Here is a 16,417-nt window from a genome sequence, read left to right as displayed (position 1 = left end):
TTTATGTATTTCTGTTGTTTGTTAGTTCTGTGGTTTTGCAGAGTAATTTTTTTTGTGTTTTTCTTGTCTTTTTGAGCACTTTTGTTGACATTTTCTGTATTATTGTATATTTTTTGAGTCATTTTGTTCATTTTTGTAGTAGTTTTGAGTGTTTCTGTTGTATTTTCTGTGTTTTCTTTGTCTTTTACTGTATTTTCCTGCAATGTCGTAATTCTTTGTATGTTTTTTTTCATGTATTCTTGCTTTTGTTTTGTGTATTTTCATGTCATTTTGTGCATTTACTCTGGGGGCCACATAAAATTAGATCGAGGGCCACCAGTTGCCCACATCTGTCTTACAACAAACCATTTGTCCTGTGCCGTTCTGTCTCTGACCTCATGATGTCGGTCGTTTCTGCTCAGATGCTGGAAGCGTTTGAGGACGGCGTTGGTTTTATAGCAGTAAAACATCATCATCATGTGTAGAAACTCTACATCTGAGACACTGGCACCAAAACTCCAACAAATGTAGACGTTAAAATTCCACATTACTCACGTGCTTGCTTTGCAGATTGTGGTAATGTTTTGAATGAAACAAGCGCATCATGTTTAAAAGCATCACATTAGTGAAAGCGAGTACGTCTGCAGGCTATTTGGAAATGTTTGCTAACGAGCAGCCACCACGTAGCTCAGTATTTAATTTCCTCTTTGCTGCGACGAAGCACTTTTTACTTCACAGGCGCGCTCATTAAGCCCTGTGAAAAGATGTAAATAAAATTGACGGTTTGCAGGACAAAAATTGGCATTCATGAGGCGTATTTTACACGCGGGTGATGTAAAGTCAATACAGCAGCCGAGCCTCTGCAGCGGCTCAGAAAATCTACGAGCTTTTGATTCCACTATTCAAAGTAAAAGACTGCGTTCACAGGAAAGTCTTCATAAAAGAGTCAGACGGGGTTCATAGCTTCAGATCCAAGCCCTGAATATCCGTCCATGACTTTTATTGTTAAACTCAAGCCTTTTTGTGTCTTTCCCTCTGATCCAGAACCTATTCATGCATTTGTTCCTCCAATAATAAAATATATAACTACTGGATATATAACAATATTATGATATGAACAGCTGCAGCAGCCAATGACAGTTTAAATACATGTGCAAACTAAATGAAACACAAGAAATGTGTACAAAAATTCATCTGGAGTTTATATTTATTACTGGTTCTCAACCTTGTGGTCAGGACCCAATTTGGGGTCGCAAGACATTGGGAGGGGGTCACCAGATGCCTTCAAGAAATGAAGCACATTTTATGAACAATTTGAGCCAATTTTTACTTATTTTTACCCTTTTTCTGCAACTACACCAAACTTTATCTATACTTCTATATTTTAACCTATTTTAATCACTTTTTCTTGCCATATTTTTGCTCCTTTGAATGCATTTTTTGCTACATTACTCTAATTTCTGACATTTCACCATCACATTTCATTGCCTTTTCTGCACTTATAAAACCTTTCCACCACCACTTTTCCACCTAATTATTATTATTATTAATGTCACTTTTAACCTCTTTTCACTATATTTCATACTTACTTTTGACAGTTTAACCCAATGCACAATTTGTTGTGTTCATTATTTGTTTAAACCATTTGTTCCTACTTTTTAAACTAAATTTTAATTATATTTGGCCACTCTAATCTGCAACAGAAGCCTTCATGAAACTAGGAATATATATATATATTCAATAAAAATAACATTTTATATATTTTTTAACAATTTGAGCCATTTTTTGCCTTTTTCTGCAACTACACTAAACTTGCCATATTTTAACCTTTTTTCATCACTTTTTCTTTCCATATTTTTGCTCCTTTTAATGTATTTTTGCTACTTTACTCCCATTTCTGTCACTTCTTCATCTCATTTCATGGCTTTTCTGCACATTTTTTTTCTACTTTCAAGACATTTTCAGCACTTATAAACCCTTTCCACTACTTTTCCCACATAATGTTGCATATTATGTTTGTCACATTTAACCGCATTTCACTATATTTCATGATTATTTTGGCCAATTTCACCACATTCATGATTTGTCATCCCATTATTTTCCAGTTTAATGTAATTGTTTGGCCACTTTTAAGCCAATATTGAAACTTTAAACCTTTTTTAACCACTTTTTCCTCTAATTTGCAACTTTTAACCAATTTCTGGGGTTTTTAAAAACCCATTTCACCACATTTTCCACCATTTTTGGTCACTTTTAACCCTTTTATTTCTGATTAAAACAAGGATTTCCATCTTTAAGATGACTATAATAATAATAAACGTTCCTGGATAACAGTGGATATTATTCAGATGAATAAATAAATGTGGTTATCACAGATTCATAGAACAATAGACCATCATTTTGCTGACTTTATGGATGGACCCCAAAAATCTCTCCCCTTTATTCCCCCTTATAGATGGTCCTGTCTCCACATGACTGTTCTTCAATGTTCATGTCTGTGTTCAACCACCTTCAGCTACAGTGGGGGTCCCCGCTCTCTGGAACCTTTATTTTAGGGCTGAGAAGTTTGAGGACCACTGACTTATGGAACCGTTTCAGACTCCAGTATGAAGCCAATTTGTTGAGTTGTTCTTGTAACAGTGATACTGCGTTAAGGCTCTCAGTGGTCCCACAACATTTTCATTTTCATGTACACATATTTATTTACCACCCGAGAGAGCGAGGACACTGTGAACTCACGCTTTGTTATTGAACCAAACTTTTTCATTTTACCGGCACAGCTTTTCTAATGCGACAGGAGAATTTACTCTCCTTTCCTTCCCAGTTATTCATCATTCCAACATCTGCAGTGTCAGTACAGCCCTCATACTTCCACTTCTCTGTTGTAGCAGTGGCTCTCCCCAGAGATCTATTGCTCCGTGCGTTGCCCCTGAAACTGCTGCCACCCTGGGCCACGCGGGGTCTGATCCGAGGTCCCATGCTCCCTAAAGATTGAATAAATCATTACAGGAAACGCAGGAAGTGACCCAACCAGCATCGCTCATTTTAAAGAGCTTTGAGGATGTGACATGAAGCAGTGAACTAAGGGTTGGACGATCTACAGTATCTCACTGCAAGATATCGTTGTATTAAATGTGTCCTAAAACCTTTGAAATGTCCTTATTAGTAGATCTATGCCTAACAAAACACATTATTTTGCACCATATTTGTTTTATTAACTTTTAAAAATGGGACTATTTTACAGTTTTAGATCCTGTGTTTCTCCATCTGGTAATTGATGATGTCACACGGCCCCACTGCCTGTAAACATCCCATTGTTTTCTATTGGAATGAAACATTCAGCCTTAATTTTTACATCATTTAGCAGCTTTTTAGATCTTTTTGTAACTTTGTATTTCTTTTAGCCGCTTTTTAGATATTTTTGTAACTTTTTAGATCATTTAGCAGCTTTTTAGATCATTTAGTAACTTTTTAGATCATTTAGCACCAATTCGAGCTTCTCCCATCATATTCTCGTCTCAGACTTCCAACGACCAAAACCAACAGATTCAAACACTCCTTTATCACTTCTACATCTCCTTTCTTAATTCCAGTAAAAGAAGATGGTCGTCATATTCGTTTATTAACTCAACGAGTGTGATGAGTTAATAGATCCATTTCTTCATTGGATTTATATTTATATTTGTCTCATTGTTTTTATGTTACCTTGTGTTTTTATTTGGTCAAATTGCACTGCTATGTGTTTTTATGTTATATGTTTTATGTACTCTTGTGTTTTATTGTGGCTTGTATGTCTTTTAGGCTCCCATAGCTTTGCATTCTTAATCGCCCCTATTGAGGACAAATAAAGTTGATTGATTTTGAGTCAAAATGACAACATTTTTGGTTGCTGTAAATAATCCAAAAAAAGTTAAAGATGTCGATGAAAACCTCTTTTTTTATGGAAAGAGGATAAAAACAGATATGACTGGAGAAAATCTGTGTCCACAGGGGGTGACGGTTCAAACTCTGTGGTTTAGTAGTAGACACTGAAGCAGAGAAGAAGAGCTCTACTAAGGGACCTTTACTCTCCCTTAAACAGTGCGCTGACATGCTCTGGTGGCTGAAGTTAGAGAGTAAATAATGCTGAAGGACTTGAGGTCATGACGCCATGTGGGGTCGCCTAAAATGTCTTGTAATTGATAAAAACAATACTGAATAAAAATATGCTTTTAAATTATTATTATTATTCAAATAAAAACATCTACACACAATCTCAAACAACTGTATTCTATACTTTTACTTTCTCAAATATGAATCTAATTCAAATAAAAGGTAAATAAATATAAATTTAATTAAATTAAAGAAGTATAAAAATATGAGGTGGCGCAATCGTGTCACTAATCCTGGCTTCTTTGTATTAGAATAACAAATATGACCAAAATCTATTGTAGAGAAAAAAAATAGCTAAATATATACAAATCTTTACAGAACTGTTTTTATCATCTTTCTGTAAACTAAAGAGGTTTACATCGATATCTTTTAACTATTTGTGATTATTTAGAGCAGTGATTCTCAACTGGTGTGTCGGGACCCAAAAGTGGGTTGCGGACCTGTACTGGGTGGGTTGCGGACAGCTGGTCAAAAATAAATAACTAAAGTCTGTCACTCATGTTGGACTTGCCTTTTAATTTGAAAGAAACTTTTCTTTTGACAGGCATGCTGTGAAATACATGTTGCACAGGAAAATATATAAATTTATGTTTAAAAAAAAAAAATATTATATATGTGTGTTTCGAATAGCTATTTTTGAAAAACTGAGATTTGTTTGGTTGAATTAAAAAAATTGAGGTGAGACCAGTTGAGAACCCCTGATTTAGAACAGCACTAGTTGTCATTTTGATCAAAAAAACTGCTAAATGATTTAAAAATCAGGCTGAATGTTTGACTCCAATAGAAAACAATGGGATGTTTACAGGCAGTGGGGCCGTGTGACATCATCAATCATGTGATTTCAAGATGGAGGAACACAGGCTCTAAAACTGTAAAGTAGTCCCATTTTTAAAAGAATTAAATGAATAATGGTGCAAAATAATATTTTGTTAGACATAGATCAACTAATAAGCACATTTTAAATATCTTAGGCCACATTTGTAAAAAGGGTGGAGGATCCCTTTAGAACGTATCAAGATATATCATCAATGGCAGGTCTCATTGATCGTTTTTTTCATTGAAGGCCAAATTAAAGGTATTTTTCGGCCCAGTCGGGATTTGACTGTTCTAAATATTTTGGACAAACGTGTAGTTTGATGTACGTATTAAAAAACCACATGCACAGGTAGGTATTCATTTTTGAAGAATACATGATGATGACTGGCATTAATTGGATCGTTTTTCACTTTAAATAGGAAAAAATGTGGGTGTACTCACACTGGCAACTGGGGCCGTTCCAAGCTCACAGCAGGACTCCCCCCCTCCCTGTCCCTTTTCTGACACGGTAGAACGGACGTGATCACCAGCTCAACTCGGTTCCCACAGAGAAACACATCATCACGTTAATTTATGACACACGTATGACGTTACGTCACCATTAAGCGACTCTGGGTTTGTTGTTGACAGTACATTCTGTTAATTTCATACATGAAATCATGATCAGCTTCATACAATAATAATAATAATAACCACTGCACACACCACCAGAGAAGCTTCCAGTGAATAATTTACAAATAAAAAAAAAAGTTCACTGATGGTGACATTGAGATCTCAATGTCTCAATGTCAACTTTTTTTTTTTTTTTTTGTAAATTATTCACTGGAAGCTTAGATATTCTGTGACAAAGATATCAAAGTTTGTTGTTTTGAGAAGAGTCATATTTATGATTAAAAGTTATGATTGTATTATATTCTAAAGTTTAGAATTATCTGGCTCGTCTTCCTTTCTTTCTGTTCACAGCATAACCTTATATTTAGTTCTACAAAATGTGTTTACAGCTAATTTTACTGATTATTGTTACACATCATCCTGCATGTGCATTATATACATTATAAATGTGTAGATTTAACTGTTGGAGAAACTATTTTATTAAATACAAAGCTAACAACATGCAAACAGAAAAACAAAGGTAGAAATAGTTTATTTAAATTATGAAATTAGTGAGTTGTTAAAGTGCTGAGGTGCAGCGGAGGGTCTTCTTCTGCAGAGACGTGATGATGAGGGGTCCGAGTAAAACCCAAAATTCCATGGTAATGTTGAGGGTATAAACATGCATATAAACACATTACTGGTATATTAACCCATATAAACCAAATGTGTAACATATTACTGGTATTTTGAGAACAGGACACATGTAGATTTCTGAGCAATTCATTACAGTTGTGCAGGACTAACAGGAACTCCACATACTGAAAATTGGTATTGCCACATGTGCACTAACACGACACGACCTAAGAAGAGAAATAAAATAAGATTAAAAATAAATAAATAGTTGCAACATTTTGCAGTCTTGTTCCAGGTTCTGCTGTCATAATATTCCCATCCTTGTACTTCCAATGTTTAAATGTTTTGTTTTTAAGGTTCATGTTACATTTTGCAAAAGGTTGCACTTTATTTCTGGCTTATTGATTTTTGTTTGGAAAATTATTACCCTTTCTTTCAGACATTTCATTTATTTGGGCTTGTATTTGTGACGTTCTGTTTTTGGTTACATTTAGATGAATAAATTAATACACTACACTTTGCTCCCCAAGACAGTGTGTTTGTTTTTATTCTACAGAGTTTGTGAGTATGTGTCCCAGAACACTGAAACACCATATATATATATATATATATATATATATATATATATATATTTATATTATTTATACATCAGCAGCAGTACAATGTCCAATTTCCATTTTTTTCTGGGTTATATAATAGCCAACCACATGTGTCCTGTCCACAAAATACCAGTAATATGTTACACATTTGCAGCATTAAAATGTCCCATTTCCATATTTTCTGGTTTATATGGGTTAATATGCTGGTGACGTGATGACGTGGTGACGTATCGATCATTTCCTGTTTACACTCTACCGCTGTTTGCAGCGCTCTACTACTGTGTTCTGCTAACTCTAATCAAACTTGTTGTCATTGATATTTTAGCCTTGAAAACACTTGTTTTAATTTTTTACCGTACAGTTAAACGTACGAAGGTTAAGTAAAAAGCAATCTCGCCCCTTATAGGCAGTACAATCTCCTTTAAACTTCCTTTTGTCCTTAGCTTAGCTTAGCTTAGCTTAAATTTAGCACCTATGGCTTCTCTCTCCTCCCCTCCGCTCTCCTGCCCGGTGTGTCAGATGTTTAGTTACTCCTCGTCCTCCTTTAGGGACAATGGTAGTTGCATAAAGTGTAGCGTACTGTTAGATATGGAGGCGAGGATCAACAATCTGGAGAAGCGGTTCCGCACCCCTGATACCAAAACCGAAGCTAGCAAGCAGGACCTAGCCGGTGCGGACCGTGCTAGCTCTAGCTTAGCCTCCCCCCCGGCCAGCAATGAGTGGGTTACTGTCCGTGGTAAGCATAGTCGAAGGTCAAAAAGCCGCTCGGGACACCACCATGTTCACGTCTCAAACAGGTTCTCCCCCCTCCGTGAGGACAACACACTCACCGGGGAACAAACTCTGATAATTGGCGACTCCATAGTGAGAAACGTGAAGCTAGCGAAGTCAGCGGGCATTGTGAGGTGCATCCCAGGGGCCAGAGCGGGCGACATAGAATCAAATCTAAAGTTGCTGGCAAAGAGTAATCGTAAGTTTGATAGGATAGTCCTCCATGTCGGCACTAATGACTCCCGACGTCGCCAGTCGGAAGCAACCAAAGTGAACATTGAATCAGTTTGTGCTTATGCTAAAACAATGTCGGACTCCGTAATTTTCTCTGGTCCCTTACCAAATCTGACCAGTGATGACATGTATAGCCGCATGTCATCATTTAACCGCTGGCTATCGAGGTGGTGTCCAGAAAACGAGGTGGGCTTCATTGATAATTGGAGATCCTTCTGGGGAAAACCGAACCTGATAGGAAGAGATGGAATCCATCCTACTTTGGAGGGAGCATCTCTACTATCAGAAAACATGGCACATTTATGACATCTCATGAATGAGACCATGTTACAGAGGGGGAGTCCTCCACGCCCCTCTGCGCTTGCCTTAGGACAGTTTCCCTCCCATTGCTATCAGGATAGCTGTGTTCATCGCCATGACAACTGTTGTGATGGTGATGAATATTATTTTATGGAGACGGTGTCAGTCCCCCGACCCATATTTCACAATGATTTTAACATAAAATCAAATAAAAGAGCTATCAATTATAAAAATCTGAAAAAAATTAAAATCTCAAATCTAGAAACACCAAAACATAAAACCATTAGATGTGCTCTATTAAATATTAGATCACTGAGATCCAAATCTCTACTAGTAAATGACCTTATCTCAGAAAATAACCTTGATTTATTCTGTTTAACTGAAACATGGCTGTATCAAGATGAATATGTTAGTTTAAATGAAGCCACTCCTCCCAGTCATTTAAATACTCATATGCCACGAGACATAGGCCGTGGAGGTGGTGTAGCAGCTATTTATCATTCCTCTCTCCTAATCTATCCTAAACCAAAGGCCAGTTACACTTCCTTTGAAAGCCTGGTTCTAAATTTATCTCATATCGAATCAAAAACCTGCCAGCCAGTCTTATTTGCGATAATTTACCGTCCTCCAGGCCCTTATTCTGAATTTCTATCAGAATTCTCTGAGTTTATATCAAACTTAGTCCTCAGTTCTGATAAAATACTGATAGTAGGAGATTTTAATATCCATGTGGACAAAGATAGTGATAGCCTGAGCTCAGCCTTTATGTCCCTAATAGACTCAGTTGGCTTTTTTCAAACTATTAATGAAGCTACTCATCGTTTAAATCATACTCTTGATCTTGTTCTAACATATGGCCTTGATATTAATGAACTAAAAGTCTACCCTGAAAATCCTCTGCTATCAGATCACTTTTTAATATCTTTTAACATTATCCTAGAGGATCTCGCACTGTGCAATAAAATAGTTACAAGTAGAAATCTATCCAACAGTGCTGTGGCTAAATTTAAAGAGGCCATTCCTGCTGCCTTAAACTCAGTGCACCATCCAATAAATAACTATGATATTAATTATAACCCCTCTCAACTGGATCTGCTTGTCGATAGCTCTGCTAGTCTACTAAAATCCACCTTGGACTCAATTGCCCCATTGAGGGAAAAAACTATTAAACGTCAGAGGAAAGCTCCGTGGTTTAGCTCTGAAACTCACACACTCAAACAAACAACCCGTAAATTAGAGAGAATGTGGCGCTCCAATAAAACAGAGGAGTCACGAATACTTTGGCAAGAAAGCCATAGTAAATACATGACAGCCTTACGACATAGTCGATCTACATACTACTCCTCACTAATTGAAGAAAATAAAAATAATCCGAGGTACCTTTTCAGCACTGTAGCCAGGCTAACACAAAGTCAGAGCTCTATTGAGCCCATGATTCCTCTAGCCCTCAGCTGTGAGGACTTTATGACATTTTTTAACGATAAAATTCACAAGATTAGAGATAAAATTAGCCACTCCCTGCCTTCACCTGGGCCTGCTGTACCATTAAATGTAAATAGGCCTAACCTAAACTGTTTCACACATATAGGACTTCAGGAACTTAACTCTATTATTTCATCCTCCAAACCATCGACCTGCCTTTCAGATCCGATCCCAACTAAGCTGTTTAAAGAAGTTGTTCCCCTAGTCTGCCCATCTTTGTTGGAGACAATAAATATATCCCTATCAATAGGCTACGTGCCACAGTCCTTTAAAGTAGCTGTAATCAAACCCCTTCTCAAAAAACCTACTCTTGATTCCAGCACTTTAGCAAACTACAGGCCTATATCTAATCTTCCTTTTATTTCAAAGATTCTTGAGAAAGTTGTGGCAGCTCAGCTCTGTGAATTTCTTCAAAACAACAGCCTGTTCGAGGACTTCCAGTCAGGTTTTAGAGCTCAACACAGCACAGAGACTGCTTTAGTTAAAGTAACTAATGATCTACTCTGGGCTTCAGATGAAGGACGACTCTCAGTGCTGGTTTTATTAGATCTTAGTGCAGCTTTTGACACTATAGATCACTATATTCTACTAGAGAGATTAGAGAAATTACTTGGAATCACAGGGACTGCCCTAAACTGGTTTAAGTCCTACCTATCTGATAGGTACCAGTTTGTACACGTGAATAATAGGTCTTCTGTGTACACTAAAGTAAGCTACGGGGTTCCTCAGGGCTCTGTGCTAGGTCCAATCCTCTTCTGTATCTATATGATCCCCCTTGGTAATGTTATGAGAAAATACTCTGTTAACTTCCACTGCTATGCTGATGATACCCAACTGTATGTATCAATGAAGTCAGGTGAGACAAATCAGCTATCTAAACTTGAGGCCTGTCTAAAGGACATTAGGGCCTGGATGGACCAAAATTTTCTTCTTCTCAACTCAGACAAGACTGAGGTCATTGTACTGGGCCCGCGACACCTTAGAGAAACCTATGCTAGCCTAACTGCCCTAGATGGCATTACTCTGGCACAAAGCACAACTGTTAGAAACCTTGGGGTTCTATTTGATCAGGACTTATCCTTCAACTCTCACATAAAACAAACTTCAAGAACTGCCTTCTTTCATCTCCGTAACATTGCTAAAATCAGATCTATCCTGTCTCAGGGCGACGCCGAAAAACTAGTCCATGCTTTTGTTACCTCTAGACTGGATTATTGTAATTCTCTTTTAGCAGGCTGCCCGAGCAAGTTGCTTAAGACACTTCAGCTGGTTCAAAATGCTGCAGCACGTGTACTGACTAAAACTAGGAGAAGAGATCACATTACTCCTGTATTAGCCTCTCTGCATTGGCTTCCCATAAAATATAGAATAGAATTCAAGATTCTTCTTCTCACTTATAAAGCCCTAAATGGACAGGCACCAGTCTATCTCAAGGAGCTTGTAGTGCCATACAATCCCCCAGAACACTACGCTCTCAAAATGCTGGACTACTCGTTGTTCCATTTGTCTCTAGAAGTAGTATAGGAGGAAGAGCTTTCAGTTATCAGGCCCCACTTCTCTGGAACCATCTACCAACCACGGTTCGGGGGGCAGACACCCTCTCTACCTTTAAGGTTAGGCTCAAAACATTCCTCTTTGATAAAGCTTTTAGTTAGGAACCAGCTCATAGCTCATAATTAAGATGCAATAGGCATAGACTGCCGGGGGGGGGGGGTCTGGCATGCTCGGTTGGAGAGAGGTTGGAGAGGGCGTTAAGAGAGAGGTCATTTAGGTTAGAGAGGGACCGGAGAGGGTCCCATTCCTCTTTCAAACACTCCCTCTATGTCTGCTTACTCCCTTGTGTGTTTGCTCCTGTACTCCTTCTGGCTTTTGTCTTGCAGGTCCGTGGGATCCTCAGTGTGGAGTTACAGAGACTCAGCGGCTCTGTCTCCACCCTTTTCTCTGCACACACCCAACACAGCATAACGTGGATGGCTGTTCATCATAGGAATGGGATCCACACAAGGTTCCTGCTGCTTAACAGAAGGTTTTCCTTGCCGCCATGATGAATTCATGTTGGGTGTGGGATACATATGTATGTGTATATACGTATATATGCATATGTGTGTATCCATAAAATGAAGAGTCCGTCCTTAAGACTGCTCTACTGTAAAGTGCCTTGAGATACCATTGGTTATGATTTGGCGCTATACAAATAAAGATTGATTGATTGATTGATATACCAGTAATATGTGTTTGTATGTATATTTATACTAGGGATGTAACGATTAATCGTAAGGCAGTTAAAAATCGATTCATAGGTATCAAGGTTGATATCGATTTTCTGAAAATTGAAGCGCAGTATTTTTTTAACCAGCAGAGGGCGCTATCCACAAGTGTAGGCGGCGGGCGGAGTCTGCTAATACTTTCTTTCTGGCCGCCTTCTACTCTTAAATATGTTAATAAATGATTCATTGCCCCTTTAGCACCGAAAGAATATCTGTAATATTACTTGAATATCTGTAAAAGTCATGTTTATCTATTAGCTCTGTCTGCTAGCATAGCTTCTCTTCTTCACTGCAAGAATAGCTGCATGCTAACCGACCACTGTGTTACCGGCGCCCTCTGCTGGTCCAAACAAATATGACGTAAATCAATGTAATCAGTTTTTTTTTTTTTTTAAAGTCCAATTGTTAAGGCACAAAATACATTTTCAGTTGCACTTTTAAAAGAAAAAGAACTATTATGCAGTTTTGCATTGTTTATTATAGAACCAGAATTTAAATTAATAGGCTTCATTTTCATTTGTATTATTCCTTTATTTATTTCATTCAAGATTTATTTTTAGTTAAATTGCATTGTTTTGAATAGTTCATCAAAAAATTCTTTTGACAATGAAAAATAAAAGGAAAATAATACAGTATTTTCTAGTTTTTTTCCCAAAAAAAAAAATTTGTCTACAGTCCCATTTTGTAAAATAAATCGTGAGAGAATCGTATCGTGAATCGAATCGTATCGGGAGTTGAGTGAATCGTTACATCCCTAATTTATACCCTCGGAAATACCCGGACCTGATGATGAGCTGCTACACTCCGTTACTGTCCCGCTATCGGCTGAACAAAGAGAAGTCCTGACGGCCATGTTGTCCTCTTCCTCCATGACTTCTCTGTGGTGTTGTTCATGTATATCAGCTAACGAGCACTTCTGACACCGATATCATTGCGGAATGCGGATGTTTATCTGCCGTAAAGCGTCGCGCGGTACCAACGTCATCACATTTTGCGCGCGGGTCGAGTTGAGTTGTGCGTGCGCATGCGCGGCCAACCGTGCCAGTCTGGCACGCTGTTTGGACCACCTCTTCCAGCAGGACCATCGGGCCGTTAACCCCCCCTGCGGTGCAGTTCACACCTACGCAGGCCAGACAATGGCCCCCCATGGTTTCACACATGCACAGAGCTGGTTAGGAACGGCCCTGGTTGCCAGTGTGAGTACACCCTTATTCATGTCATTCTTATTGTGTTCCATTTCCAAAAAATCTTGTTACCGTATCGTGAACTCTTTGTATGGTCCCCGTGGTTCACAGTCAGGGGGCTCTAGTGGCTCTATAGGTAGAATATTAATATTAGACGTAGACAGAAGCCTAATTATTCTGAGTGTAACTGGGAGATTGAGAAGCAGCAGGGGCTCGTTGGAGATTAGAGTCGCTGTGACAGAGGTTGTAATAAAAAGCTTCATCTGCTCAAACTCACAACATCGATGCAGTAAAACACGGGTTTCACTGCGAATAGAAGGAAAAAAATGAAGAATCACATGGAACAAAAGAACACACACGCACTGGGAGTGAAAGCAGGGATTAAATATGGTGCATCACGAGCAGTACGTGAGTCTGGTTCCTTGGTGCATGAATAACAGCATCAGACAAGGTGTCACAGTGACATTTCAGACCTTAGACGTGCTGCAGCTTCTCAGGCAAAACTTAGAGCAGGCTACACACACACACACACACATCACCATCCCTGATATCAGCGAATCTCAACCTCAAGAACCTATGAATATTTATTAAACAAATCAAACAGCAAACTTTTTGCTTTATTTTACCCTTTTTCTGCAACTACTAAATATTTTAACCTATTTTCATCACTTTTTTTGCCATATTTTTGCTCCTTTTAATGTAGTTTTGCTACATTACTCCCATTTCTGACACTTCTACATCAAATGTCAATGTCTTTTCTGCACATTTTTCCACTTACAAGACATTTTAATGTCACATATATTGACCTATTATTGTCACTTTTAACCTCTTTCCACCATATTCCATGCTTATTTTTCCAAATTAACCACATTCACAATATGTCATGCCCATTATTTGCCAGTTTAAACTAATTGTTACAATATTGACACTTTCAACCCTTTTTCTGTCCGCTTTTGGCCGCTCTAATTTGCAACTTTTAATCAATTTCTATGTTTTTTTAAATCCATTTTCACCACCTTTTCCACCATTTTTTGGTCACTTTTCACCAGTTTTATTTCTGATAAAAATGAGGATTTACATCTTTAAAATATATATAACTATATACTATGGTGCACATTTTCAGCTCTTATAAACCCTTTCCACCACTTTTCCACCTATTCTCATATGTTGAGCCATTATTGTAATTTTTCACCATATTTCATGCCCTTTTCTTGCCAATTCAACCCCATTCTCAATTTGTCATGCCCATTTTTTGCCAGTTTAATCTAATTGTTCCAGTATTGACACTTTCATTCTCCCTGATAGATGATCCTGTCTCCTCATGACTGTTCTTCAATGTTCATGTCTGTGTTCAACCACCTTCAGCTACAGAGGGGGTCCCCACTCTCTGGAACCTTTATTTTGGAGGTCGTAGTTTGAGAACCTCTGCCTGATAACGATCATGGAGCTCTGCTCTACTGTTACTGTACGTGGCTGCAGTTTGTGTAGGAACTTTTTAGAATGGAAATCAACCTTAAACAATAGGGCTGGACAACATATCGAGATTCAAGATATATCAAGTTTTCTATTTTGATGATATTGAAAATTACAATATCGCCTATATTAATCTATTTTAATTTTACATCTTATTTTGTATGAAAATACTTGTTTTAGGAGTTGCTGATTTCACTAATTCTCAGAAAAGCACAGATTTCTGAGTGCGTTCTAACCCAGACCTTCCCCTAAACAAGCCTAACTACAGAACTCACTCACATGTGCTGTCCCTTATAGGAGGAAAATAGTAAAGTGTCACATGTTGTGCAGAATTTTGTTAATAAATGTGCCTGTGTGGTATTTTGCATCAGTAAATTTAACCCAGAATTGTCTTTCTGGTCTGACTTCACCTTCAGAAAAAATGTAGACATAAGTTTTGGTCCATATCACTTAACTATGTCTTGTTTTATTTGTATTTATTTATTTAGATGAGGAGCAGATTCATGAAGGAGTGCTTCCATTCATTCTGATTTTTTCCTCCTCCACACACACACACTCTAACTTTGACAACTATTTTTAATCCAAATACAAATGTTATGTAGAACTTTTTTTTTTTTTTTTTTTTTTTGAGGGAATGATGAGCTTCGTTTTCTCTCTATCACAGAAGATGAGTATTCACCTGTAATCTGATTACACTCAAACGGTGGCTCTTTTTGTTGTTATGTGACTAAAATTATACAAAGCTATAAAAATGCACAAAGAATCATGAATCAATGAGAGAAAAATCAGAATCAGTCGAAGTGAAGGGATGCGTAACCAACGCGCATGTTTTTAATAAATAAATAAAGCATGGGAACTTACCGTGAGTCCAAAGTGTGGATAAAACCGTGAGGTTCAGGGACAGTAGAGCCGTGTCAGACTCCCGGTGTCCGTGCGGTGAAGTTTGGAGATGGAGACGGACGCTCGTGTAAAGATCCGTGCATGCGCTCCCGTTCCCGTTCCCGTTCCCGTTCCCGCTGCCTGTGGCTGTGACTGTTACCGTTACTGTTACCATCTGTTGTACCCGCGCGCACTGAGGACCGGGGAGGGCGGTGCACGGGGCGCACGGCTGGGGGAAAGAGTAAAGGTTTGGACACACGCACACCTTGCGTCACTGTGGAGCAACTCTAAACCAATAGGATTTCTCCTTTTATACGTCTGCGAGTGAAGGATTTAAACACGATCAACATGTGACTATAGTTCAGCTCAATGGAAATACAATAGGCAACATGCGGCACAGGAGCCACATGCGGCTCTCGGTCTCATTTTTTACGGCCCCCAAAAAGCAAACACAAAAATACAGAAAAATAAATGTCAGTGGTCAAACACATTAATACGTCATTCCATGTCATTTTAACACATTTTCAGGGCATCCCAAGCACTTTGGTGTCAAAAAAATAAAATAACAAATTTAATTTTTAGCATTTGTTCCTCAATAATTAAATAGGCCCACTGTAAATGTATAGTTTGATTAGATTAATACTTTTTGAGATATGGACAATTCAGTGAGGGGGTATGTGTCGATTTTTGTTTTTGTGAGTCCTTATTTTTCCTCCATTTTCAGCTTCTAATATCTCAGGAACTAAATCACAGGAAACTGAAATATTATATATATATATATATATATATATATTAACTCCACCTACTCTCTCAGAATATAAAATATGCAAGATTTGCAACATTCCCTATGAAATAATGCAAAGTTGGGGTTCAAAATAAAAATGAAGTCACATGAAAAAAAAAAAAAACTTTTTAAGTCCCAAGAAAGAGTCATCTTTATATGATAAATTAAAGCAGAGATCAGATTTTGTCTTACATTCCCACATGCAGTTATGGACCAATGAAAAAATTAAAAATAAATGATTTCCAGAGCGTATGAGTCAAGAACCAATGC

General features: G+C 37.9%; 1 protein-coding gene across 1 annotated transcript in view; it reads right to left on the bottom strand.

The window, feature by feature from the left end:
- The window catches only part of LOC114464101 (caM kinase-like vesicle-associated protein), a 60,288-nt gene extending 44,701 nt beyond the window's left edge, over positions 1-15,587 (bottom strand). Inside the window, 1 exon segment of the mRNA XM_028448171.1 lies at positions 15,346-15,587. The gene's annotated coding sequence lies outside the window, so the exon portion shown is untranslated.
- Positions 15,588-16,417: the final 830 nt, after the last annotated feature.

The sequence above is a fragment of the Gouania willdenowi genome, chromosome 5, assembly GCF_900634775.1.
Source record: "Gouania willdenowi chromosome 5, fGouWil2.1, whole genome shotgun sequence".
Taxonomy (NCBI): Eukaryota; Metazoa; Chordata; class Actinopteri; order Blenniiformes; family Gobiesocidae; genus Gouania; species Gouania willdenowi.
This window is presented reverse-complemented; position numbering and strand designations above follow the sequence as displayed.